Raw genomic sequence first — 26,550 nt, forward strand, 5'->3', positions numbered from 1 at the left:
TAATTTAGCATTTGAATATGATCTATCTCTTGTAAGAGTCCCTGTAATTGTTTCTTAAGAGTCTTAACTTTGTGTCTGTTGTTCTCAACTGGGGACAGTCCCCTCACCCAGGGAATACCAGGCAGTGTCTGGAGACATTTTTGATTGTCACAACTTGGAGGAGAGTGAGGTGCTACTGGCATTTAGTGGGTTGAGGCCAGAGATGCTGTTAAACCTCCTACAGTGCACAGTGCACACGACAGTCCCCCACAGCAAAGAATGTTAATAGTATCAAGGTTGAGAAACCCTGGTGTGTGTGTGTGTATCAATGTCATTCTAAAACATAGGGATACAAAAAGAAATTAATTTTTAGATGGTACTTTGTTATCAAATGCAAATGTTTATTCTTTATCATTCAGTTATAATTGATCACTTCCAAACAATTGTCACTTGATAAGATTCTATAAATGTGTATTGAGCACTTCTTCTTTGCCAGGCACCATGCTAGACACTAGAGGTAGACACCATTCCCGCCATCATGAATCTTAGTATATCCTTCTAAAGGGACCTGAACATTAAGTTTTGTATCAGCCTAGATTAGACTATTTCACAGTATGATATTTTCCCAAAAAAGAAGAAAGGAAATTGGCTGTTGACTTTCTCAACTCAAGATAGAAATATAAAAGTAAATTAAATGAAAATAAATGGAATCAATGAAACTGATCATTGTTGGCTTGAGTAAGTTGATGGAAAGTGTTGGCGATGTCAAACCACTGATTTTTCTTTTCTTCTGTCCTTTAGGGAGTAAAGTTTCACAGATACCATTGCTCTTACTAAAAGGAGCTGTCTCTTAGGACATAGTGAAAATGACATTTGGAATTTTTAAAATGGTCTCTTCTAGTCCTACTCTTCCTGTTTAGTGACACTGTTAGTGTTCTGCATAATCTGGCAGAGCTAACTTTATGCAGGAATGAAATGAGTATAGCGACGTAAAAGCACTCAAAATATTTATCCCCATTATGCCTGAAATTGCAGCACTTGAGAATAATTCCTTTGGGTAGGCATTATGTCTTCAAGAGTTTTGTATTAAAATGCAGATACTCCAGAGAGAAAAAGAGGGAGAACATAACAAAAAGTAAAGTTTGTGAAAGATTTTATTTTAAATTTTCCTACTTTGGGGATTTAGAAAAGATACTAACTTGGAAAAATACGAGGGGAGAAAAGCAGATTACAATTTACAAAATAGCAGGTACAATGTAAGATACGTATTACATGCTACATGTATAATATGTGACATATAATACACTCTCAGTGGTGTGATTGTAGGGGACTTTTATTATTTGCTTGCTCATACACACACATATTTTGTTTCTTTTCCAGTTAACGTGTCCTATTTATGTCATTTTTTTATAAAGTTAATTATTTAGGTCAAAAAGAAAGCACTGAGTCCTCAGGTAGGTTTAAGCTCAAACTACACAAAGTGTTCTGGAGATCTGGAGGGGGTGGGGCACATTTGGGCACACGAGAACATGTGCAGTCCACGAAGGACCTGGGATGGAATCGCAGAGATCTAACTCTTGACACAGCTCCTGTCGAAGTTGAGCATGTTTCCACTGAGCGGGCCATTGAGCTTACACAGGATATAACGCATGCTGGAGATGGCAGTGTGACTTTGTCTTGGGTCGGGAAGGGATGAGAATATTTCCTTGGCAGTTTACAGTTACATTCTGCTCAGCGTGAGCTGTAAAGACACAGCCCTTTTTCAAAATCTGTGACACACTGACAAGATGTCATGCTCAACATAAGCAACTAAACCAAATGCACAGACTTGGTGCCAAACAGTCTGCCACCGTCCTCAAAGGAAGGCTACAGACAGACACACTTCTAATTAAACCACCACATCTAATGGCTGAGAATTCTGCTAATGACATACTTGATTCAAAGAAATGCAATATCAGAACTTCAGAATATAGAAGTGTTTAAGTTACAGCCAGTGTTTGCAGGTTAACAGCTTGTAAAATACTCTGAAATCAACAGTGAAGATTGTTCTCTGCTGCAGTGTGATTATGTGCAATGTTTCCATTTGTTTCACCAAGCATATGTTGAATACCCGCTGTGTTTCATCTGTGCTAAGTTTGAAGCTAGAAAGATGAATAAGCTATGATCTGTGCACACAGGGCTTAGAGTTCAGTGAGGGGCACCAGCCCGTATGGTGTGTGTATGATGCCATGGAGCACAGAGGAGGGATGCTGGGGGCATGGGGGTGCTGGGAAGGTTTGGGAGGAGATGATGCTGGAACCGAGCCTTGCCAGACAGACAGGGTGGAAAGGAAGGAAGTTTCGAACTGACATAAAAGCACAGAGACATGCAAGAGCCCAGAGTTTTAAAAATCTGCAAATAGGGGCTGGCCGGTGGCGTAGTGGTTAAGTGAGCACACTCTATTTCGGTGGCGCAAGGTTCACAGGTTCGGATCCCAGGCACGCACCGATGCACCGCTTGTAAAGCCATGCTGTGGCGGCGTCCCATATAAAGTAGAGGAAGATGGGCACCGATGTTAGCCCAGGGCCAATCTTCCTCAGCAAAAAAAGAGGAAGATTAGCATCGGATGTTACCTCAGGGCTAATCTTCCTCACACACACACACACACACACACACACACACACACACACAAGAAAACGGCAAGTAGTTCCAAAAGATTGAATTGGACTTCCACTTCTGGCCAAGATGGAGTAACGTGGACTGGGTTTACCCTCCCATCAGAAACAACTTAAAAAACAGGCACAATGTAGAAAACTCTTGTTTTCAGACCCTGCACACCAGGCAGTGAGGACAGTGACCCCTGAGAGAGGGGAAACCAATGAGGGGAGCCCTGTGGTCATCCTAGCTCACTGCCTGGAGAGATTCTCCAGGGTGTAGCTTAGAGAGTGGGAGCCCATGTGGAGCCTGAGTGTCCGGGGAGGCCATGGCGTCTTCAGTTCTCAGGAAGAGAAGCAGCGAGGGGAGCACTGCACAGGGAGAGAGCTCCAGAGACCCGCAGAGGCCCCCAGAGTCTTCAGGGGAGTACTGATCATCTGAGGGTGGGGAGCTATCCGAGGCTCAAGAAAGAACCGTTGGATAGGAGCAGAGGGAATAGTCCTTGAATGAAAACTGGTAATTCACAGGGCATCAGATAGAGTATTTAAAGAACATTGCTTCAGTAGTGTGGCAAAATTAGCTCTAGAATAAAGGCCACTCTCATCCTGCCTATCAAAGCTTAAAAGAAGCTTCAAAAAGATGACAGTGTTTCCAAGTTTTTTTAACTGCTTCCCAGAATAAAGCTCAAGAAAATATTTATAGGAATAGAAAAATATCCAGCACCTAAGAAGGTAAAATTCACAATGTCTGGTATCCAGTGAAAAATGACAAGGTGTGCAAACACGCAGGAAAATACGATGAATAATGAGGAGAAAAATCAGTCAATAGAAACATACCCAGAAATGACACAGACATTAAATTAGACAAAGATAGAATTAGTAAAGACATTAAACAGTTATTATAACTATATTCCATTTCTTTAAGAATCTAAAGGAAAGATTGAGCATATTAAGTAGAGAAATGGAAGACATTAATAAACAAACTGAACTTGTGGACATGAAAAATACAATATCTATGGTGAAAAATATACTGGATGGGATTAACAGCAGATTAGACACAATAGAAGAAAAGAATAGTAAAGTTGAATGTGTAGCAATAGAAACTATCCAAAATGAAACACACAGAGAACAAAAGTTTAAAGCAAAATGAGCAGGCGTCAGTGAGCTATGGGACTTCAAGTTGCTTACACTGTAACCCTGTACCTGAGGCCAAAGCTGATTGATTTATAGGTGGACACCTTGACCATGGCTGGGCCCGTGACTTTCTTCCTTGGGACTGTGAATTTAGGACCCAGAGAGAATCAAGCCAGTGTCACTCTGTGTGACTGAAGCAGGAACACAGAAATCTTCATTGTTTCCCACCAGGTAGACTGAGAAGCAGAAGAAGTTAGTCTATAACAATGGGAGGAAAGAAACAGACATATAGAGGAAAGTAGAGGTGTGATATGGAGGGAGAAATCATGGAGTTTTCCACGTCCTGGTTCCAGTTGCTTCTGAGCTTAATTGTACCCCTGTCCTGTTCAGCTTCTTCTTAGATTCCATGAAATATGGTTTTTTGTCATATATAATGAAAAAGGCCTTAAATTATATAGAGGTGATGCATTTGATTTTGGACTCATGATGGGAGTGTTTATGGGATATCAACATGGAAATGTCCAATAGGCAGGTGAACAGACCTCTCTGAAGTTCAGAGAACAAGTATGCACCCCAAATTTACATTTTTATTCTATCCATCTATAGAATAAATAGACTCCCTAAATCTGTAGGAGTATATGAAATTGACAATGGAGAAGATATAGAGGCAAACAAAAATAAAGCCAAGGATGGGACCTGGAAAACAACCACATTAAAGAGGCAAAAAGTGTATCCAGAGAAAGACTGAGAAGGAACATTTATCAAGGTAGGATGAGAGCATAAAGTTGAGGAAATCAAAAGAAGGCAGAATCTAAAGAAAAGGGAAATTGATAATATTGTCAAATTCCTAAAGGACCTAAGACATTCCTAAGCTTTGATTGGCAACCACCAACTTCCTATATTTCTAACCTTACTTCCTTTTTTCTGCCCATATTTACCATACTTGAGTTTATATTTCCGTTTCTCATCTCAACGTGCTAAGATAACCATAGTTATTCATCTCTTTAGGATAGTTTGACTTTGGCAATCTTAACCCTACATTATTTACAATACCTGACAAGGATCCGATCAAAGCAGATCCACAGAGAAGAGCTGAGCCCTTCTCCCCAGAAAAACAATTGCATGCCAGTAGGATTGGGGGAGGCAAGGAAGGAGCTGGAGGAGAGCGTATGGTTTCCATAAGAGGAAGTCAGACCTCATCAATCTATGAAAGCTCTTTTGGGAGGCATATATGCATATGGACAAAAGCCCATCAATGGTGTCTATTTAGATTTCCAAAAAGCCTTTCACAAAGTTCCACACAAAAGGCCATTTTAAAAATGGAGTTATCCTGGTATGATGGAGACTGGTGCAATGCACAGGGAAGTTGCTTAGAGACAAGAAACAATGGTTTAGGATAAAAGGGCACTTCTTGGAGGAAGAAGCGTGAACACGGGCATTCCCCTATGACTACCTTTGTTTAGTATTTTTATGACTTATTTGCAGGAGGGAAGGCACAATGAAAAGCCCAAGGATATGGGAATAAATTGATGTTAGTATGAGGCTATGTGAGAAGGCAGAAAATATTGAATTGTTCTTTATAGGGGCAAAAATAAAATATTGAACTTAGGGAAAAATAATCTCAAGTATACTTAGAAGTTTCTTTACTCATTCATTCATTACACAGTTATTGAGGATCTACTATGTGGCCAGATATTGTGCTACAAGTTGGAGAGAAAATAATTGAGAAGGGGTTTCTCCCTGCTGTGAGAGAGCTTAAATGGAACAAGAAGATATTCCTGAATCTTGAGAAAAGTAAATTAAAGGTGAATAAAAGGATGTAGCTCACAGAACAGGAAACACATGGAGCTTAGTTTTCTAAGAGTTAAGCTAAGGTTGCAAAATGTAAATATACTCAAAATATTTAGATAATTCCTAAAAGGCACTGATATGCTAGCTCTGTTAAGGGAAGCTAGAATATTTGGGGCTGCATCCATAATATCTCTATACATCAGGACCATTTTTTGTTGCAAGGGACAAAAACCCAATTCAAAACCAACTGAAAAAGAGGTAAGCCTGACTTCAGGCATAGCTGGGTGTGGAGAGGCAGGAGATGTCACGAGAGCTTGGTGTGGCTCCCTCGCTCTCCACCTCTCAGCTCTCTGTTATTCTGTGTTGGTTTCATTCTAAGAGTTTTTTCACAGGGAGTAAAGGCGGCTTACATATGGGTATGGAAGGTGGAAAAAATTCCAGTTTTCTGTGTTGCACAGCACCTGTGACCCTTTTTTTCCCAGCACCCACGTCAATTCCTGAAAAAGGACAGTGAATGGCCCAGCCCTGAACCACTCACTGTGGCCAGAAAGTTGAAGTATCATTACTGGCCAGGCCAGGGACAGCACAGCTGCCAACCCGAAGAGCCAGGGCGAGGGGGAGCAGTCAGCCTCCCAGAACCACACAGACTGAGAATGAGGAGGAAGTCATTTCCCAAGTAGATGGTCGGCAGACAAGAAGTAAGAGAGAACAACTATCTGCTTCCTCTCTATAAGTCATCATAGACTGATTATGGTTGGGGGAGGAGCCTCTAAGATAATCCCCCTCTCATTCCTGCCTCCTGCTATTCACACCCCTGTATAATCCCCTCCCTTTCAAGGTGGGGGATTTAGTGACTCACTTCTAAAGAAAAGAATGTGGCAGAAGCATGGAACGTCACTTCTGAGATTCCGTTATAAAAGACTGGGCGTTCTAGGGGCCAGCCCCATGGCCTAGTGGTTGAGTTCAGTGTGCTCCGCTTTGGTGGCCTGGGTTCACAGGTTTGGATCCCAGGTGTGGACCTACACCACTCGTCAGCTATGCTGTGGCAGCATCCCAGATACAAAATAGAGGAAGATTGGCACAGATGTTAGCTCAGGGCCAATCTTCCTCAAGCGAAAAAAGAGGAAGATTAGCTCAGGGTGAATCTTCCTTGGCCAAAAAAAAAAAAAAAAAAAGACTGCAGGTTCCATCTTGGATGCCCTCTTTCTAGCTCTCTCTTGGATTGTTCACTCTGGGGCAGCCAGCTACCATGCTGTGAGTCAGTCCTATGGAGAGGCCCAGCTAAATGAGCTTGGAAGTGGACTTTCTGAGACTGATAATAACCAGGTGTATGAGCTTGGAAGTGGATCCCCCCCACGCCAGTCTTTAGATGAGACTGCAGACCTGGCTGACAGCTCAACTGCAGCCCCATGAGAGAACTGGAGCCAGAGGCACCCAGCTAAGCTGTCCCCAGATTCCTGACCCACAGAAACTGAGAGATCATACATTTTTATCATTATAAGCCACTAAGCTTTGGGGCAATTTGTTAAACATCAATAAATAACTAATACACTGGGGTTGGTACAATAAGGTAATATTTATGTTCTTATGTGCAAATGACCAAAAATAGGTAAATACATACAAGATCAGATAAACAAATCTGTTAAAATATCATATGTGATTCTGTCATGTTTGAATATTTTCTGTGTTGAATGTGAAGAAAATGAACTTTTCCCCCATAGATGAAACTATTGGGTATTATTTTTATCAATAAATAGACTGAATATATAGCAGCTGCATTGTATCTTATTAAATACAAATCTTAAATCAAGATACAGTAATTACAGCATTCTGTAGCTAAAGTCTAGACTACATTATTTGGCTGTGTTCTGGACTGTTTCTCTAATTTTTTTGTGGTTCCAATGAGATTTTCAATTGTAATTGGAGGTTAAAAAGAATCATTTTGCCAAGTTTCCTTTGACTCCTTGTTTAAAAGATCTGACACGGATCACCATGAGGGAAAGGTCCGTATGAGGTCAACATGACTTTGTCTTTGAGATCTGTTTACGTCTTCGTGTTGGTAGTTACCTAAGTACCTCTCCCTGATGAAAAGTCTAAAAAAATCTCAAGGGAAAAAGAAAGAGGACTGAGTCCAATATCAAAAGGATGTTTATTAAAGCCAATTTTCTTTAGCAGCAGCCTTGCAATAAAATAAAAGATATTTTTAAATGTATAAATTCATAAGCCTGGGTATAAACCTAGACTGATGTAGTTCCATAAAAATTATCAAGTTGTAACCTCTAAAAGCTAAGTAGGTAATAGAACTGTTGATTAACCTCAACTGAAGTGCTTATACCTGCTACTATATTCAGAAGTTAATAGCTACCCGGGGGCATTTTTAACTTACATGTGACGTTGAGTAGGGTTTTCCTCTGATGATCGCCCTCGTATTTCAGAAAATTCTAATTAGCAACTAATTACCATTGCACCCTGTCATCACACAACCCTCATGTTGCTGCTGTAACTTTATTTCTTCAAATAAGACAGAGGGAGGCTCCAACAAGTTCTGAAGCTGCTTTTGATAATTATATAGCACAGAGAACAACACTACCTTTGCTATTATTTCTGTAAGATATAACTGTCTCCAGACAACCAGTGCGCTCAATGTAGAGCCAAAACAATGTTGGTCTGCTTGTGTATTTGGGAGACCAGTGTCTCACAGTGAGCCTGTGTTATGTTTCCCACCGTCTCATAGGGAAGGTTATATGTCTCCAGGTTTTCTTGCAAGGCACTGGAAGCAGGGCCCTTTACTTGGGATTCATTGGAATTCAATGAATACTTAGAATTCATTACTCGTTACCAGTTAACTCATTTTATGGTGCAAATTTCTTCATCCTAACCAATTCTCAGTCACATGCATAGAAAATTCCATGTTTTAACATATAGTATTACATTTGGTTGAGTTTTTTTTTTCTTTTCCTTCCTTATATAACTTTCAACTACTGTAGAGGACTGTTTTGAAACTATTTAATTGTTGTTGTTGTTCAGTCCTCTGAAGCTTAATGAGGAAAGTTGTATGAATATACACATAGTAATGCAAACATACTCCCTTATTGCCTAGGTGCTAGGTAATGCCCAAAGTTATTGAGCCCAAGGAACTGAAGTCGTGTTTGTGATGATGGATGCTTTGCAGAGAGCCAAGTCTATAGAAGCTGGAGAAGAAACAGAACTGATGGTTCCATCTTCTCTTCCAGAGACAAGAACTTCGACACCCCAGGGCCCTGAGAGGTTTAGATCACCCTGGAGCTGTTGCAAAGCTAATCTGGTGCCATTATGTGGAAATGGAGGGATTCTGTGCACCACCGCCCTGATTTCACATTGGAAAGCCAAGGGTTTTTTATTCCAACTCCAGACAATTCCACAGAGAAGTGGTTATTATGTATGATTATTTGCCTACTTAAACTACAAAAGTTTTCTATATATAATAGCAAAGAAAGAAACCATAAAGGAAAGACTGATAGATTTTGCTACAAAAAAGGGAAAACATTTCCAAGTAAAAAAAAAATACAGTAAATAAAACTAAAAGGCAAATGAAAATAATGGAAGGTATTGGCAAAATGTATGACAAAGGATTAGGGCTAATGTTTGTAATACACAGTTCTTTTTAATCTCTATAAATACAATTAAGTTTGTTTTTCATTTCCTTTTCTGGGGCTAGTGTCTAGAGGCATTCAAAATGGTCCAGCACTTGACATACTGTTGTAGCCTATCTTACAATACAGCTTCCAGCAATGCCAGGCTGTCCTGAGCCCCTGGTATTAGAATTGTCTATCTTTATACCAAGAAGGGAAGGACAACACCAGAATCCACATGTCGCGTGTGCCCAGGTCAGCTTCAAGGAGTTCATGCCGTGAGACCTAAAGTTCTTATGAGATTGTCTAAAACAAAAAAACACATCATCTGGGCCTGTGGTGCCTCCATGGTTGCTAAATGTGTCTGTGACAGGATCAAGTATGCTTTTCTAAAGGAGGAACAGAAAATCATTGTGAAAGTGTCGATGGCACAAGCACAGTCAGAAAGCTAGATTTAAAAATGGAGATTTTTTTGAATAATAAAAATAAAATCAAAAGCCTTCTAAAAATTTAAGTTTCTTCTGTTCCTACATCATGGGAAAATGGATGGGCATATTTTCACCAAATTGGGAGATATATTTGGGGTGACCTGACTTAAAATATAGCCTATGTGTTGTACAAGAGGTCCATTTGGGAGGACCCTGGGGAGAACCAAGGGAGTTGGGCAGCGCTGCGTTAGAGCAGCTGGACCTGAGGCTCAAAGCAAGGCCCTTGGGAGTGTCCATTGGGTCAGACATACTGGCTGAAGTATCAATGGTATTGACACTGGCTAAAGCATAGAGTGTTGTGAGGACTCAATGAGATCATCCATGTAAAGTGCTGAACTCAATGCCTGGCACATTCACTCACTGATTCATTTACTCAGTAAATTTTTATTGAGTGACTGCTGTATATCAGGTGCTCTGTTGGGTGCTAGGGATACAGCAGTGATCAAAACAGACAGCCATCTCCACCCTCTTGGGGCTTACATTCTGCTTAGGTTCCTTTTTTTCTAAATTATCCAATTTGCTGGCATGTAATTGTTCATAACAGTCTCTGATAATCCTGTGTATTTCTGTGATATCAGTTGTAATGCCTCCTTTTTAGTTTAAATTTTACCTATTTGAGTCTTGTCTCTTTTCTTGGTTAGTCTAGCTAAAGGTCTGTCTATTTTATCTTTTCAAAAAACCAACTCGTATTTTTGGTGATCTTTTCTATTGTCTTTCTAGGCTCTATTTCATTTATTTATGCTCTAATCTTTATTATTTCTTTCCTTCTGCTAACCTTTGGGTTCGTTTGTTCTTTTTCTAGTTTTTATAGCTTCTTGAGGCATAAAGCTAGGTTGTTTGAGATTTCTTTTTTCTTAGTGTAGCCATTTGTCACTTTATACTTCCCTCTTAGAACTATTTTTGCTGCATCCCATACGTTTTTGTATGTTATGTTTCCATTTTCTTTGACTCAAGGTATTTTTTGATATCTTCTTTAAACTATTGATCATTCAGAAGTATGTTGTGTAATTTCCACATATTTGTGAATTTTCCAGTTTTCCTCCTGTTACTGTTTTCTCGTTTCACACCTTTGTGTTTGGAAAAGATAGCTGGGATGATTTCAGTTTTTTAAAATTTGTTAAGATTTGTTTTGTGGCCCAACATTCTGTCTATCCTGGAGAATCATCCATGTGTAAGGAAGGAAAAGAAAAATGTGTATTGTGCTGCTCTTGGATGGGATGTTCTAGACAAGACTTGTCGTTCCTTTTGGTCAATAATGTTTTTTCACTTCTGCTGTGTCCTCATTGATTTTCTGTCTCAATGATCTATCCATTGTTGATAGTGGGGGAATGAAGTCCCCTCCTACTATTTTATTACTCTCGATTTCTCCTCTCATTTCTGTTAATTTTTACTTTATATAGTTAGGTGCTCCGATGTTGAGTGCAGTATATTTACAGTTTTTATGTCCTCTTGATGAACTGCCCCTGTATCAATATATAGTGACCTCCTTGTCTCTGGTGAACAGATTTTGACTGAAAGATTATTTTGTCTGACATAAGTATAGCCACTCCTGCTCTCTTTTGGTTACCATTTGCATGTTATTTAGTTCAATTCCTTCATTATTACTCTATGTATGTCCTAAAAGCTAAAGTCAGTCTTTCGTATGTAGCACAATGTTATATCTTGTTTATTTTGTCTGTTCAGCCATCCTGTGTCTTTGATTGGAGAATTTAATCCATTTACCGTTAAAGTAGTTATTGGCGGGTTAGGACTTACTATTGTCCTTTTGTGTGTGTGTGTGTGTGTGTGTGAAGATCAGCCCTGAGTTGACACCTGCTGCCAATCCTCCTCTTTTTTACTGAGGAAGATTGGCCCTGGGCTAACATCCATGCCATCTTCCTCTACTTTATGTGGGATGTCTGCCACAGCATGGCTTGATGAGCAGCGTGTAGGTCCACGCCCAGGATCTGAACCTGCTAACCCCGGGCCACCAGAAGCAGAGTACACGAACTTAACCACTACGCCACCAGGCCAGCTCCACTATTGCTCTTTTTTGGATTTTCTGGTGGTTTTGTAGTTTCTTTCTTCCTCTCGCTGTCGTCTCTTGTGATTTGTTGATTTTTGTAGTTCTATGATTTGATTATTTTCTCATTATCTATTGTGTATCTACTAGAGAATTTTTCTTTGTGGTTTCCATGAGGCTTATGTAAAATATCTCCTACCTATAGAAGTGCAACTTAAAGTGATAACAACTTGACTTTAATTGCATACAAATCTGTACACTTTTATTTCTCCCCTCATTCACATTTTATGCTATTGATGTCACACTTTACATATTATTATATTGTGTATCCACTAACAAATTACTGTAGCTATAGTTATTTTAATATTTTTGCTTTTAACATTCATACCATAGTTAAAAGTGTTATGCACCATCATTACAGTGTTGGAATATTCTCAATTTAACTATATGTTACCTTTACCAGTTAGATTTATACTTTCATATGCTTTCATGTTGTTACTTAGTGTTTTTTCATTCAACTTGAAGAACTCCCTTGAGAATGTCTTGTAAGGCAGGCCTTGTATTGATGAATTCCCTCAGCTTTTGTTGGTCTGGGAGTGTCTTCATCTTATCTTCATTTCCGAAGGACAGCTCTACTGAATAAGGTGTTCTTGATTTGCAGTGCTTTTCTTTCAGCACTTGGGATAGGTCACCCCACTCCCTCCTGGCCTGCAAGGTTTCTGCTGGGAAAACTACAACCCCTTTAAATGTGATGAGTCACTTCTCTCTTGCTGATTTCAAAATTCTCTTTTTGTTTTTGACTTATAACGATTTGATTATAATGTGTCTTGGGGTAATATTCATCATATTGAACTTGGTGGGGTCCTTTGAGCTTCAAGAACCTGAATATCTGCATCCCTCCCAAGATTTAGGAACTTTTCAGTCATTATTTCTTTAAATAAGCTTTCCGCCCATCTCGCTCTCTCTCTTCTCCCTCTGGGACTTCCTAGTATGCGTATTCCTTCCCATGGTGGTGTCCCATAGATCTCATACACTTTTTCACTCTTTTTCATTATTTTTTCTTTTTGATCGCCTAACTGGATGACTTCAAATGATGTTTTTGAGTTTGCTTATTTTTTCTTCTGCATGATAAAATCTGTTGTTGAAGCTCTCTCGAATTTTTGGTGTTGTCATTATACTAGGATTTCTGTTTGATTCTTGTTTATGATTTCTATTTCTCTATTAATCACCTCATTTTGTTCATTCATTATTCTCCTGCATTTGTTTAGTTGTCTGTCTGTGTTCTCTTGCATCTTATTCAGCTTCTTTAAGATGACTATTTTGAATTTTTTGTCAGGCAGTTTGTAGATCTCCATTTCTTTGAGTTAGGTTACTGGAACTTTGTTACTTTTGATGGTGTCATGTTTTCCTGATTCTTTATGATCTGTGTAGCTCTGTACTGTTGTTAGTACATGTGAAGAAGCAAATACTTCTTCAAGCCTTACAGACTGGGTTCCACTGGTAAAAATCCTTCTCCTGTCAGGTCCGTGGTCTGAAGGGTTTGCCTCCAAGGTCACAGTCAAGCCTACTGGAGATGGGTCACGTGGTTGTGGCTGGGTCCACAGTGGTGTCCATGATTTGTGGGCCTGTTACTAGGGGCTTGGGCAAGCTGAATCCTGTCTGGCCCCTCAGTGGATAGGACTGCATCCAGGACCTTGGTCAATAGGGCTGGCTGGGACAAAGGTCCACTTCAGGGTTCACATTTGAGTCTGCAGAAGGTGGACCTGTTTCCAGGTGTGTGGATGGTTAAATGGTAAATCTCTTGTCAGATTCCTGGGATGGCCCCACCAGGACACTAGGTGGATCCCTGGGTGGCAGGACTAGCCCAGTGCCACAGCTTAGAGGTGTTCTAAATAAGTCACAGGGCTCCTTCAGATCTGCAGCCAGATTGAGGTCTGCAGGTCCTCCTTAGAAGGCACAGATGGGGTGCCTCCTACCAGGTCCCTGGGTGGGCATGTCTGCTCCCTCACTGCTGCTGAGAGGGGCTGGAGCCACGTTACAGGACTGCTTCAGAACCCATGGTTGGACCTAGGTTAGTGGACCTGCCTCCAGGGGCACAGATGGGCGTGTCTCCCAGCAGGTCCCTGGACAGGCATAACTGCTACTGGAGTGTGGCTTGGATGGATGGGAGCCAGGTTACAGGGCTGATTCAAGATCCACTTTTGGAATGATGTCCGTGGGCCATCCTCTGGGGACATGGATGTGTGTGTCTCCCACTGGGTCTCTGTAGAAACTTGTCTGCTCCTGGAACATGGCTGAGAGAAGCTGTAGCTTGGTCATAGGCCACTTCAGGGTCCACAGCAAGGACCAAGGCAGACAGGCCTGTTACCTAAGACACAGAGAGGCGTAACTCCCTCTGGGTCTCTTGGTGGTTGGTGCTGATGGCAGGACCAAAGCCAAATGGGGCTGTAGCCAATTCAACAAGGAAACGAGGCTTTTAGCATGGCTGCAGCCAGGGATATGGTCAGCAAGCCTGAGACCTGGCTGTGGGGTTGCCTTCTCAAAGAAAAGTCCCTCCCCGGTCTTGGGCTCCACCAGTGTTTCACAGCTGCCTACTTGGATCTCGAAGCTCCCAAAGCTATTCACTCATTGAACAAGCAATATGAGGATAAAGAGATGTCTCCATAGGACGTGCTGTGACAAGCTCACAGTCACTGGAGCCACAGACACAGACATGTAGACTCCAGAGGGTGTGAAAAGATTATAGGAGAAACACAAATAATGAGGAAGGAGAGGCAGGGTGGTGGATGAGAGGCAGGAGGTAACTCAACTGCAGATGGGACATTTGGGCTGAGGTCAGTAGGATGGTAGGATTGCTACAGTTAGAGATGAGGAGAGAGCCCCCACTGTGCAGATGAAGACAGGAAGGCAGGGCATGTTAGAAGAAGAGAAGGGATCTAATATGGTGGCCATGTAGTGGCCTTAGATGATCAGGGGCAGGGAGTGGGCACAAAGCAACAAGGCCAGATCGGCCCCTCTGTAAGAGGACCCATAAACTAAGGATAAAATTTGGGCTTTTATCCCGTAGGCAACAGGATACCATGTGATCAGGTGGTCATTTGGGAAGTTTCCTCTGGAGGACTTGAGCAGTTCCAGCTGGGGGCAGGTCACTGTTACAACACACAGTGGGAAAGCCACAGTCTTTATGATAACAACAAAACCAGCTGTAACCACGTGAGATTTCTTATTGTACAAGAAACTTCAAAACCCAAGGATCCCAGGATATGTTACAGTCCCTGCTAACATTTGTCCTGCTTAGCACCCTCTACACTGTGTCTGAGTCGGTCCTCACACCAGTGCTGTGAGGTGGGGACAATCAGCTCCTGCTTAGAGCACGAGGTCACACAGCTAGGATATGGGACAGTTAGGATTTGAGCACTAGTCTGGGGAGGTCCTGAGCCGGCCTGCCTCGCCGTCTTCTCATAAGAAAGGGTGCTGTCTCTTCACAGGAAAGTGTTCCACAGCTGCAACTACTTCACATTCTACAACGTGATGCTGGGCCTGGGGGCCTGCCTCTCCAGGCTGCTCATCAGCTGCATCGAGGGCACATGGCTGACTGCCCTCGTAGACAAGGCCATCATGCAGAATGGCTATGAGGGAGGAGACATGGGTAAGTGGCCCATCCCAACTGGCCACACGTCTGGGGAGGGCTGGTCTTGCACCTTTGTAGAAGCTGCCTGGAGGTCAGGTATCAGCAGTTCACAGTTCACACTCTTCACTTGTGCTCAGAGCTTATCTTCCTGTGGAGGCTATAAAGCTGAGTGGGAAAAACATTCAACCCAGTGGGTAGAAGGGAGTTTAAGTCTACTAAGTAACCAGCACTTTTGACAGACCTTTAAAGTGTAATGGAGGGCAGAGAGAGGTAGCGGGATTCGAGCTGAACAATTAGAAGTTTAATTTATGGATGCGTGGCTTAGACATTTTTGAGAAAGAATGCCTCTTAGATTTAATGGTGTCAGTTGGAAACTTATTTAGTCAAGAAAAATGGTCTGTTCAGTTGAAATACTTCAAAATCAGCCATTTCTGTGCAGCAAAGGTAGTTTTTCTACTTCGGGCCCACGTCTATTCATGCAGTCATCCATTTGTCATGTGACTGATGCCTTCTCTCTATTAGCCACAGCAGCTCCCAGCCCCTTTGAGATCCAAATTCCTCACAAGATGGATGGACTAGAATGTGATCTCTATGAACCCTTCCAGCTTTCTGTACCTCATTTTCTAGATTCTCAGCAAAGACACAGGCACCATTTAGGAACAAATTTAGGAACAAAAGCCTGGGCCAGCCTGTGACCTACTGCCTGGCTTGACTTGCCTTTGGGATTTTGGGGGCTCTATGTGGACCATTATCACACCAACCCATGCTCATCAGCTTTTCTCGCATCCTGATTGCAGGCCACAGGCTGTCAAATACTGGGGCCTAAATCAGTCAGCAGGTAATGCCTGCTGTTTGAATCCACACTGGGGTTGAACTCCAGGACACAAATGCGCTGACTTCCTGGTATCCCTGACATGCTCCAGGTTCCCCCCCCCCTGCCCCCTTTCTCCACACTCCACGCCCTGGGAGCCCTTCTACCTGGGAGATCAGGAGGCTTAGCCCCCTGTCAGCCTGGCCATGGGACCCCTGAAGTCTTGTGTCCTTGCCCTTCCAAATAGGCCCTTCTCTTTTTCCTGGAAATGAACTCTACCTCTGCTAGCTGAGTCCTCCATCCCCCATTTCTTGGAGTCTCTGTCCATATTCCAGGCTGCAGGCCTGCTGCCCTCCAAGATGGGGCTCAGTTTTGCCTAATCTGCCCTGTTGCTCACCAGAAGCTCTCTAGGTCGCCAACTCCTGCCCCCTCAAGTCTCTATACTGTCTCCTCCCACCCCTTCCACTCCTATTCCTCTGCTCTGACTTCTCCTTGGAAGCCCATAGCCATGTCTTATCTGTGGACATTCAGTGCCAGTCGGGACTCAGCTCATTTCTGTTCCTAACACTGTAGATACCCAGCTCTGTGGGACAACCTCAGATCCCTCCAGCCATCTTCATGTCCCCGGGAGTCCTGGTCCAGCTCCTCCTTTCACATGTCACACCACCCAGAAAGCTTTTCCAACAGCCTCTGAGAAGAAAAGAGACAAGCTGCCCCTTCCCCTGATCCATCTACTCTGATTCTATCTTAGGTTCCTGCCTCTCAGCTAGGTCCAGGATGAGGTGGCTCCTGCTGCAGACTTTGATCCGTAACCCTAGACTGGTGATCCTCAGAAAATCAAAACCAGGCCATGGTTCCTGTGAATTTACCCAGATTCTGCAGACATGGTTCAAGAGTTGACACTGTCCTCCAGCATCTGCTCCAAGGCCACTCCAGGATGTCTGCCCCTAGAGAAGATGCAGACTACCCAGAAGTTGTCCCCTGCAGTGTGATAGGACGGCACAACCACTGTCCATGCAGATGGCATACAGCACTGACTACTCGGGGCTGGCCACGAGCTGAGCTCAGCTGGGCTGAGTGATCAAGTCTTAGGTCTATTTCACTCCCTCGGCAAAAAGATCAGTACTAGTGAAGAGTTCTGTTGATCAAACTTTGCCCAATGATTTCCACCATTCACGGGTAGGAGCAGCCTCAGGGAGTTGCATGTTAAGAAGCACTTAGTTTGACTACATGGCAGAACTTTGTTTTACTGAAGAAGGTGATAAATTATCTACATCAGGGCCTTTTAACTGTGTGGCTCTATTTTTCTCTGGAAGAAGTATGGCCTCAACCCAACAAGATTCCCATTGCTTCCTCCTTTCTATGTCTTATAGTGCATGGGATAGAACGTAATTTATGATCCCATCCTCCAATCTGGTAGGGCAAGCAGGAATACACTGAGCTCTCTCTCCCTTGGCCATTGGGATGAGGAAAGGATCAGAAGTGACCTGGCCTTGGTCACGTGGAAGACACACAGATTCTCTCTGACAGGGTGGAGTCACCTAGGAAATCCACCTGTCTGAGGAGGCAGAGATGGGGTGGATAGGCATTCTATGTGGGGGACAAGAAGAGCAGAGGTGTGGGAGGAGGAAAGCCCTGGGCATGTTTGAGGAGGGTGATCCAGCTGGTGTGTTGAGTTTAAGAGTGTTGGAGGCTGGTTAGGCCATTCTGAGGAGGCCAGAATGCCAGGCTGGGAGGCCCAGGGCTTACCCAAATTCTTCACATTTCAAGCATAAGGTCTGTGATGTCCTGAGACCTGTTCAAAGTCTGACCATTCAAAGTCACTCACAAAGCTTGCGCAAGAGCTATGAGGACCCACCAACACGATGAGGGAAGTCCTGTCCACCTCGTGAGTCCCACAGCCACTGAAATTCAGTAATCATTAGTGAGCACCTATTGTAAACTCAGTCGTGTTGCTAGGTGTGTTTTCCTCTTTTAACTTAATCCGCACAACTAAGCTTTGTCATTCTGCTTTCAGAAACTGAGGAAACTGGGACTCAGAGTGTTGGGATCCCCACACCACCAATTTCTAGTTGTGTGACATCCGCCAAACTACTTTGCCTTTCTGTTCTCCTTTTACCGTATATATAAATAGGGAGTGATACCTACCACATCCAAAGTTCTTCTGAGGACAAAACGAGTTTATGCATTCAAACACTGTCAATCTAGTATGTGACCTGTCCTACACTCCCCATAAATATCAGTTATTGTTTTTAGTAATGTGACACTTTGTGGTGATCTGATGACTGTCTTCGCACCTCTCACTGTTCTCCCAGATCCATGAAGAAAGAGGCCTTCTCCAGTTTTACTCACCATTACCAAGTACGTGCCTGTAACGTGGTAAGATCTTGGAATGAGTAAAAGAACAAGGCTATGATGAATGAGTCTTTCAGCCATGAATTCAATACTGAAATCACTACTGGCATCACGGACAAGTGGGAACGAGAAGAAGATCAGGAGCACGGGGTTCTGGTCTGGGCTCTGCCACTAGCACAAATCTCAGTTTCCCTGAATGAGAGCTAGTGCTGCCATCACAGTCAGTGCTCCTCACTTGCATCCAGCCAGTGCTTACTGAGCACGTGCTACGTGCATCTGCCATTCCAGGAACACAGGACACCTAAGGAGATGAGGTCCTGCTGCAGCACGTGGCACAGGCCTCTCTCGCAGCTCCTGCTGTGATGGCCTCTCAGTCTCTTCCCTGGACTGCTTGTGAGTTCCTCAAGGGAAGCGATCAGGTCTCGCTCATTCATGATGGCATTATGTATTGATAAAAGGTACAATCCATCAAGATGATGTCACAATTTTAAACACACATATCTAACAGCAGAGCTCCCAAAACATATGAAGCAAAATCGACAGAATTGAAAGGAGAAATAGACGGTTCTCCAACAATAATGGAGATTTCAATACTCCACTTTCAAAAAAGGATATTACAACCCGACAGAAAATCACTAAGGAAATAAAGAACTTGAACAACACCATAATCAATTAGACTTAACCTTCCACCCAAAACAGCAGAATATGTATTCTTCTCAAGTGCATATGGAACATTCCCCAGGATAGACCATATTTTAGGCCCCCAAACAAGTCTTAGCAAATTTTTAAAACATTGAAATCAAATAAAGTATAATTTCTAATCACAGTGGAGTGAAATTAGAAATCAAGAACAGGAAGAAAACTGGAAAAAATCATAAATACATAAAAATTAAACAATACAGCATTAACACCCAGTGGATGAAAATTGAAAATATGAGGGACACTAGAAAACACCTTGAATAAAATGAAAATGAAAGTACAACCTACCAAACTCATGGGATGCAGAAAAAGAAACGCTCACAGGGAAATTTATAGTTGTAAATGCCTACATTAGAAGAAGAAAGATCTCAAAACCGTAACCTAACTTTACACCTTGAAGAGTAGAAAATGAAGAGTAAACCAAACCTGAAATCAGCAAAAAGAGGGTTATAATAAATATAAGAGCAGAGGTGAAATAAAGAACAGGAAAACAAGAGGGAAAATCAGTCAAATCAAAAGTGTTTTCTAGGAAAAAAGCAATAAAATTGGCAAACTTTTAGCTAGACTAACCAGCAAAAAAGAAAATGGATAAAATTATTATAACCAGAAATGAAAGTTGGATATTACTACCGACTCTATGGGAATAAAAATGATTATAAGATTGTACAGTCTTCTTTGCCAACGAAGAAGCCCTCCCAGCCCTGCGTGAGGGGGTGAACTCTGCTTTTCCTAAGGACTCTGTAATGGTCTCCCCTGGGAAGCTGCCTTGCAAGTACTGGTGATTCTCCTGAGGACCTACACCCACCAGCCCCATTTGCTACTAGACCTAGTAGCCTCAATTCCCAGCATGTCCCAGAGACTGAAGTGTAAAATATGACCCATGAGGAGTTGTGCTACGTTCCAAAATAGCTGCATCCTTTCCCCAGTGTATACAGAAACAAATCTAGGAAAACTGTGTGCAAATGGCTATTAAGGGGGTTGGATAATGGTGGAAGGAACATAAAGTTGGATCCGGTCTAATTTATTGATATGGGCCCACTAAGCAGAGATTCTCTACTCTTTGCTGTGTCTTGAGAGGGCACAAAGAGTTCCAGCAGTGTCACTGGTTGCCGGGAATACACTAAGTGAGGCTGACCTTCCTTGGTCTCCTATAGAAGAAGGTATCCAAGGCTTAGGTGATTGGAACGTTAGAGTGTATTTATCATGTAAGACATGCCTACCCACCCCAACAGGGTCCAGAGGACACACTTGCACTACTACTGTGGAAATAAATTCATGAGGGCAGCCCCCGAGTCCATGAAGAGCTCTGTGGCCACTCTCCTCTTTAGGGCAGACATTACAGTGGAACTGCTGCCAGTGACCTGGGATCTTGATATGCAGTGAGGACACCTGGATCCTGGGGCAGCAGAGACCAAGCAGAGGCACTGAATCTCAAGAGACAAGGTGGTTATGGTTTCTGTAATGGATAGTGGAGTCAAGGAAATAATGAGAATCCATTTGACTCACAGAAACCTATGGTGGTAGCTAGTTGATCCGAGTGTCTGTAGAGGGAAAGAGAAGGCAGTCGATGAAATTCTTGATCTGGGTAAGAATAGTTCTAGATCAAGTGAACAGAAGTCTAACTTGAATCACTGAAACAGTCATGGCCCTTCAATCATTTCCCACCCCTGAGCCACTTGACAGATACAGGAGCCCTGGTGTGAAGGGGAGGCTGATTCCCTTGAGTAAGGATCTAGATATACTATTTAAAATTAAAACGGTTAATCTTTTCCCAACTTTCTCCCAAAGGATGTACAGCCTTTTGTGATGGTGACCATACATTAGGGAAAAGGAAATAATCAGAATTATAGGGATTATTGAATACAGGCTCTGAAGTGACACACTAATTCCAGGAGACCCAAAACATCACTGTGCTCCATGAATCAGAGTAGGGCTTATAGGATCAGGTGATCAATGTAGGTTAACCCAGATCTGTCTCATAGTGGGTCCAGTGGGTCCCTGAGCCCATCCTATAGCTTTTCCCCCAGTCCCAGAATGCTTAGTGGTAATTGACATACTCAGCAAATGGCAGAATCATGAGACTGGTTCCCTGACTGGTGGAGTGAGGGCAATTATGGTAGAGAAGGCCAAATGGAACCCACTAGAACTGCCTCTAATTAGGAGAATAGTAAAATAAGAGAAATACCACATTCCTGGAGGGGCTGCAGAGATTAGGACCACCTCCGAGGACTGAAGGATGCAGAGGTGATGAATCCCACTACATCTGCATTCAGGTCATCTCATGGCCTGTGTATAAAACAGATGGATCTTGGAGAAGGATGGAGGATTGTCATAAACTTAACCAGATGGTGACTACAACTACAGCTGCTTTCCCACATATAGTTTGATTACTTGAGTCCTGATACCTCGTATGCAGCTTTTGATCTGGTAAATGGTATTCTCTTTATCTGTTAGGAAAGACACTAGAAATAGTTTGCTTTGGCCTGTCAAGGCCAGCAATAAACCTTCAATGTCCCACCTCAGGGTGTAGCAGCTCTCAAGCTCTATGTCATCACTTAGTCTACAGGGACCTTGATCACCTTTGTCTTCCATGAGGCATAACACTGTTCCATTACTTTTCTGTTTTTTGGGAGCTTTTTTGGTGAGGAAGATTGGCCCTGAGCTAACATCTGCACTCATCTTCCTCTATTTTATATGTGGGATGTCGTCACAGCATGGCTTGATGACCAGTGCGTAGGTCCACACCCGGGATCCGAACCCACAAACCCCAGGCCAGCAAAGCGGAGTGTGTGAACTTAACCACCCACCACCAGGCCAGCCCCTGTTCCGTGACATTTTTGACATCATGCTCATTCAACCTAGTCAGCAAAAGTAGCAGCTGTTTTATTGGAAGACACTTGCATGTCAGAAGGTGGGAAATAAATGAAATGAAGCAGGGGCCTCTCGCCTCTGTGACACGTCTGCGAGTCTAGTGGTGTCAGGCATTTTGAGGTGTCACTTTTAGGGTTAAAGATAAGTTGCGGCATCTGGCCCTTCCTACAAATGAAAAAGAGGCATACTGCCCAGTGCGCCTTCTTGTATTCTGGAGGCAACATATTCCTTATTTTGGTGGGCAACTCCGGCTCTTTTACCGCATGATCCAAAAAGCTGCTAGTTTTGAACAGGGCCCAGAGCAAAGAAGGCCCTGGGGCAGGTGCAGGCGGCACCCCACCGTCCCATGAAGTGGTGTCTACGAGGTCAGGCTGGAGCAGGCCCTCAGGCACAATCAAGTCACACGAGTGTGTGTACCCAATGTCCGTGACCCCCAGCCCTGACACATTCCCTTCACTCTCCCAGACCACATCTATGGCCTCACGGAGAATACCTACAATAAGTTGACTGAGGAAGAGAAGACTCAGGTCTGCTTTATATATGGTTCTATGTGATAGGCAGGCGCCACCCAAAAGTGGACAGCTGAAGCATTACAGTGTCTGTGTGGGACATCCCTGAAAGAAAGTGACAAGCTACAATCCTCCCAGGGGGCCCAGACTTAAGCAATGCACCTGGTGGTTTATTTTGCTTGGAGGGAGAAATGGCCAGAGATAACGAGTCAATTTCAGTTCACAGAGGCACGATTTGGCTGGCTGGTCAAGAGCTTGGAAGGAATGTGATAGGAACATTGGTGGCAAGGAGGTGTGGAGAAGAGGCATGTGCCTATACTTCTCTGAATGGGCAAAAAAGGTGAATTTCTTTGTTTCCTATAAGAATGTGCACCAAAGGGTAACCTCAACAGAGGAGGATTCTGATAGTCAAGTGGACAAGATGACCTGTTGTGTGGGTGCTGCCCAGCTTCTCTTCCCAGCCACTCCTGTTGGGGCCCAAGGGGGCCGTGAACAAAGTGGCTGAGAGGCAGGAATGGGGGTTATGCATGGGTTTAGCATCGTGGACTTCCACTCATCGAGGCTGATCTGTCCACAGCCACTGCTGAGTGCCAAATCTGCCAGGAGCCTAGACCAAAACAGGGTCCCTGATAGGGCACTATTCCCCAGGGTGATCAGGAAGCAACCAGGTGGCAGGTGATTACAATGCACCTCTTCTACCATGGAAGGGGCAGTGTTTTGCTCTTAGTGTGTTAGACACCTACGCTGGATACAGATTTGCCTTCCCTTCACACAACGTTCCTGTTAACTACCATCTGTAGACTCACAGAATGCCTTATCCACCACCATGGTGTTCCACTCAGCATGGCTTCTGATTAAGGAACTCACTGCCCATAAATGAAGTGCAGCAATGGACCCATGCTCATGGAATTCACTGGTCTTTTCCTGTTCCCCACCATCTGAAGCCGCTGACTTGAGAGAAGAATAGGCGTGTGAAGACGGAGTTACAGTACTACTACCTAGGTGGCAATACCTTGCAGGTTAGGGGCGGTGTTCCCCAGGAAGCTGCTTATGCTCTAAATCAGCGTCCATTATATAGCACTGATTTTCCCATAGCCGGGATTCACAAGTCCAGCAATCAAGGGTGGAAATGCAAGGGGTACCGTTCACTACTACCACTGTTACCCCTCATGATCCACTAGCATAATTTTTTTTCATGTTCATGTGACCTTATGCTCTACTGGTTTAGGGATCTTCATTCCAAAGGGAGAAAACACATTGATTTCATTGGACTGGAAATTAAGACTGCCACCCAGCCCCTTACGGCTCCTCTTGCCTCTGACTCTACAGGCAAAAGGAAGAGAGTTTCCATGCAGGCCGGGGTGATTGATCCTGATTACCAAGAGGAAACTGGACTGCTGCTCCACAATGGAGGTAAGGAATACAGGAGATTCCTTAGGGTTTTCTTAGTATCACATGCCCTGTGATGAACGTCAATGGAAAACTACAAGAAACCAGTCCAGGCAGGACTACGAATGGCTGTGACCCTTCAGGAATGAAGGTCAGGTTCTACCACTGAAATTGAAAAGGGTTTGCAAAGAACCACAACCAGCTGAGGTGCTTGCTGAGGCAAAGGGAATATGAAGTGGGTAATGGAAGAAGGTAGTTATAAATACCAGCTATGAAAGGGTGACTACCTGCAAAAACATGGAGTGATTGTTATATTTCTTCCTTATTCAGGTATGAATAAGTTTGAGTACTTTTGTGTATTTTGTACACTAGTTAAATTTACATAAGTTTAAAAAAGCAGTAAAAGATTGAGTGATATGTACCGTTGTGCAAACGTGATTCTCTTATGGATGACTGTAAGTGCACTTTTGACAAGTGGATGCCCAAAGGTGCAATAAATTGTCGCCCTTCTGCTATATCATTGGGCACAAGGGTTATTAAATGTTGCTACACGCAGGATCAGTTCTCAGGAGCCTCATAGTCCTGCAGTAGAAACCCTGCGGGCACCCTTCACTACCTCCTCGTCCTGATTAGACATGGGAGCTGGTGCTTCTCTTTCTATTTGGAGGTAAAGTATAGTCTTCCCTATCTTTCCTTTAGCAAATCACTTTCCTGGATGGCTGTGCCATGTCAGGAAGGGCCTGGGCTGCTGGGAACCAGGATGTATGCTCAACACCAGCTTGCACTGTAAAGGCCTCCCTGGCAGAGTCCAGCCTGCTGTGTGTCTGAAGGACACTTGCAGCCTTCTGATGGAGGAGGATAGCTCAGAACTGCCAAGCAATTCATCTGGGCCTTGTCTTACAGGGTGTTTCCAGACGTGATGTTCAAAAAGCCACGTGGGAACCCTTTAGTTCCTGGTCATGGGGTGGGTTCTCAGGGTGAGCTCAGAGCAGTATCTGTTCACCACCAGATGGGAAGCACTTCAGTATTTTGATTGGTAAGACTGTGTCCATTCATGGCCATGGATCATCAGTGTGGTGGCATTCCCTCAATGGACCTGCCTACAGCCTCCCCTCTCATGCCTCATCTTTCAAAGCTCCCAACAGGAAAGGTTCACAGCCCCCATGACACATAACCACAGCACAAGGCTGTGGCAAATAACACAGCCATCCCAGGGGGCTACAAAATCTATGGGTTCAGGCCCATCTAGCCCTTTAGGACACGTCAGTAATATCATGACTGAGTGTGTAAACTGGCGAATGTCAGAGACCATGGACTTCAGAACCACACAAACCCAGAAGTCACCTTGGCATGCAACGGAGAGGGTGGCGGTTTTCTGTGGCCAAATAGAGGGACCCATAGCCTGGGAAAGGAAAACCCGTCCCTGATCCACCAGATCAACTCCCTCAGGGAAGAGTGGCCACAATGTACCTGACAGAGGCTGGGGCCTCCAGGACATTTCCTCCTGAAACAGCATTACATAAGTACGTGCAGGGATGCTGGAGAGCCTAGTGTGTAGGCAGCACAGACATGATGGAAGGAGGCCCAGATGTAGCCTTAAAAGCTGCATCACAAATCTTCGCCTGTGGATAGAAAGCAAGCAGGAAAAGGAAGTCCGAGACCTGGACAAGGATCCCAGGAGGATTCAAATCTAGGTCAGGGGTGAACACGGAGCCCCTAGAGGGGCCTGAGGAGGGAAAGTCCTGCCTGCCTTTAGACCATTTACAAGTGACAGTCCTCGGGCCTTGTCCTCTCCCCGTGCACGTTTGTCTTGACATGAGTACAGCCATGTTTGGCCGCTCCATTGACCTATAGCCACCAGCACACAAAGAAATACAAAGCTGCTTTCTGTGTGGTGGGAACTGGCCTTTTCCCAGGAACTGGCCTTTCTCCCATGGAGGGAGTTGCAAGTTGTAACAGTTCAAGGCTCTTGGAGCGTCATAGCACGGGATGGACTGGCCATCTGTGCTGGGCTAAGACGATAACCAAAGAAAACAATTCACGTACACAACCACTGGGCTGGGAGGTTAGCCAAGGGGCTCAGTGCACGTACGCCACTGATAACTGTTTTGTGCATGGGAACACTAGATGCTTGCTCTGTAAACTCTGTAACTGCTTATATAAACTGCTGGAAGCTGAGACCTGGTGAGAGTTCCACCTGTGGAAGGGACCCCTTGCCCAGGATGTGTGATCCTTGCCCAGCCGTGTCGATTGACAGGACTCTCCCGGCAGTGGGGCGTGGATGTTGTGAGTAATTGATTTACTGTGAAGTAACTGATTTGATGTGTTCTCTTTTTGGTCAACCTGGTGTTTCTCTTTCCGGTTGATTTGTGTCATTTCCCTTCAGTCGATCTGGTGTTTCCCTTTCCGATCAATCTGATGTTTTTCCCTCTTATTATATGACCTATTCGGATCTGCTGCTATCTCAGCCGATGTGGATGTTTTCCCTTTCCAGTCGAGCTGGTGTTTTTTCCCTCTTATTATTTGATCTATTGGGATCTGTTTGCGGACTATTGCCTTTACTATCCTCTATATAATAAAATATACCTTCAGTCCATTTGTTTGCAGTGGAAAGTGTCTTTTACATCTCCGATCGAATCCCCGAACC

At 43.7% G+C, this 26,550-nt stretch overlaps 2 long non-coding RNA genes and 1 pseudogene across 8 annotated transcripts in view; 2 read left to right on the top strand and 1 right to left on the bottom strand.

Annotated features, from left to right (window-relative positions):
- LOC147914668 (uncharacterized) overlaps positions 1-26,296 on the top strand; it is a 37,685-nt gene extending 11,389 nt beyond the window's left edge. For 2 of the 6 annotated variants that reach the window (XR_015555150.1, XR_015555152.1), the window contains exon 3: positions 18,396-19,728. This is a non-coding gene — a long non-coding RNA (uncharacterized LOC147914668). Of the gene's footprint in view, positions 1-6,019; positions 7,658-18,395; positions 24,325-26,030 lie in introns of those variants that run through there. The other 4 variants (XR_015555154.1, XR_015555151.1, XR_015555153.1 and 1 more) reach the window with 4 other exon arrangements.
- On the bottom strand, positions 1,116-26,311 carry LOC147914669 (uncharacterized). 2 transcript variants are annotated; one of them, XR_015555157.1, is made up of 3 exons: positions 25,374-26,296; positions 20,641-21,420; positions 1,116-1,720 (listed from the first exon to the last, which is right to left on the bottom strand). It is a non-coding gene; the product is annotated as an uncharacterized LOC147914669 (long non-coding RNA). The 2 variants fall into 2 exon arrangements; XR_015555156.1 differs by lacking the exon at positions 1,116-1,720 and having other exon boundaries at positions 17,308-21,420; positions 25,374-26,311.
- Positions 9,233-11,730, top strand: LOC147914670 (large ribosomal subunit protein eL34 pseudogene; annotated as a pseudogene).
- Positions 26,312-26,550: the final 239 nt, after the last annotated feature.

Source organism: Ceratotherium simum, chromosome 18 (assembly GCF_057802395.1).
Source record: "Ceratotherium simum simum isolate JZ-2026a chromosome 18, ASM5780239v1, whole genome shotgun sequence".
Classification (NCBI taxonomy): Eukaryota; Metazoa; Chordata; class Mammalia; order Perissodactyla; family Rhinocerotidae; genus Ceratotherium; species Ceratotherium simum.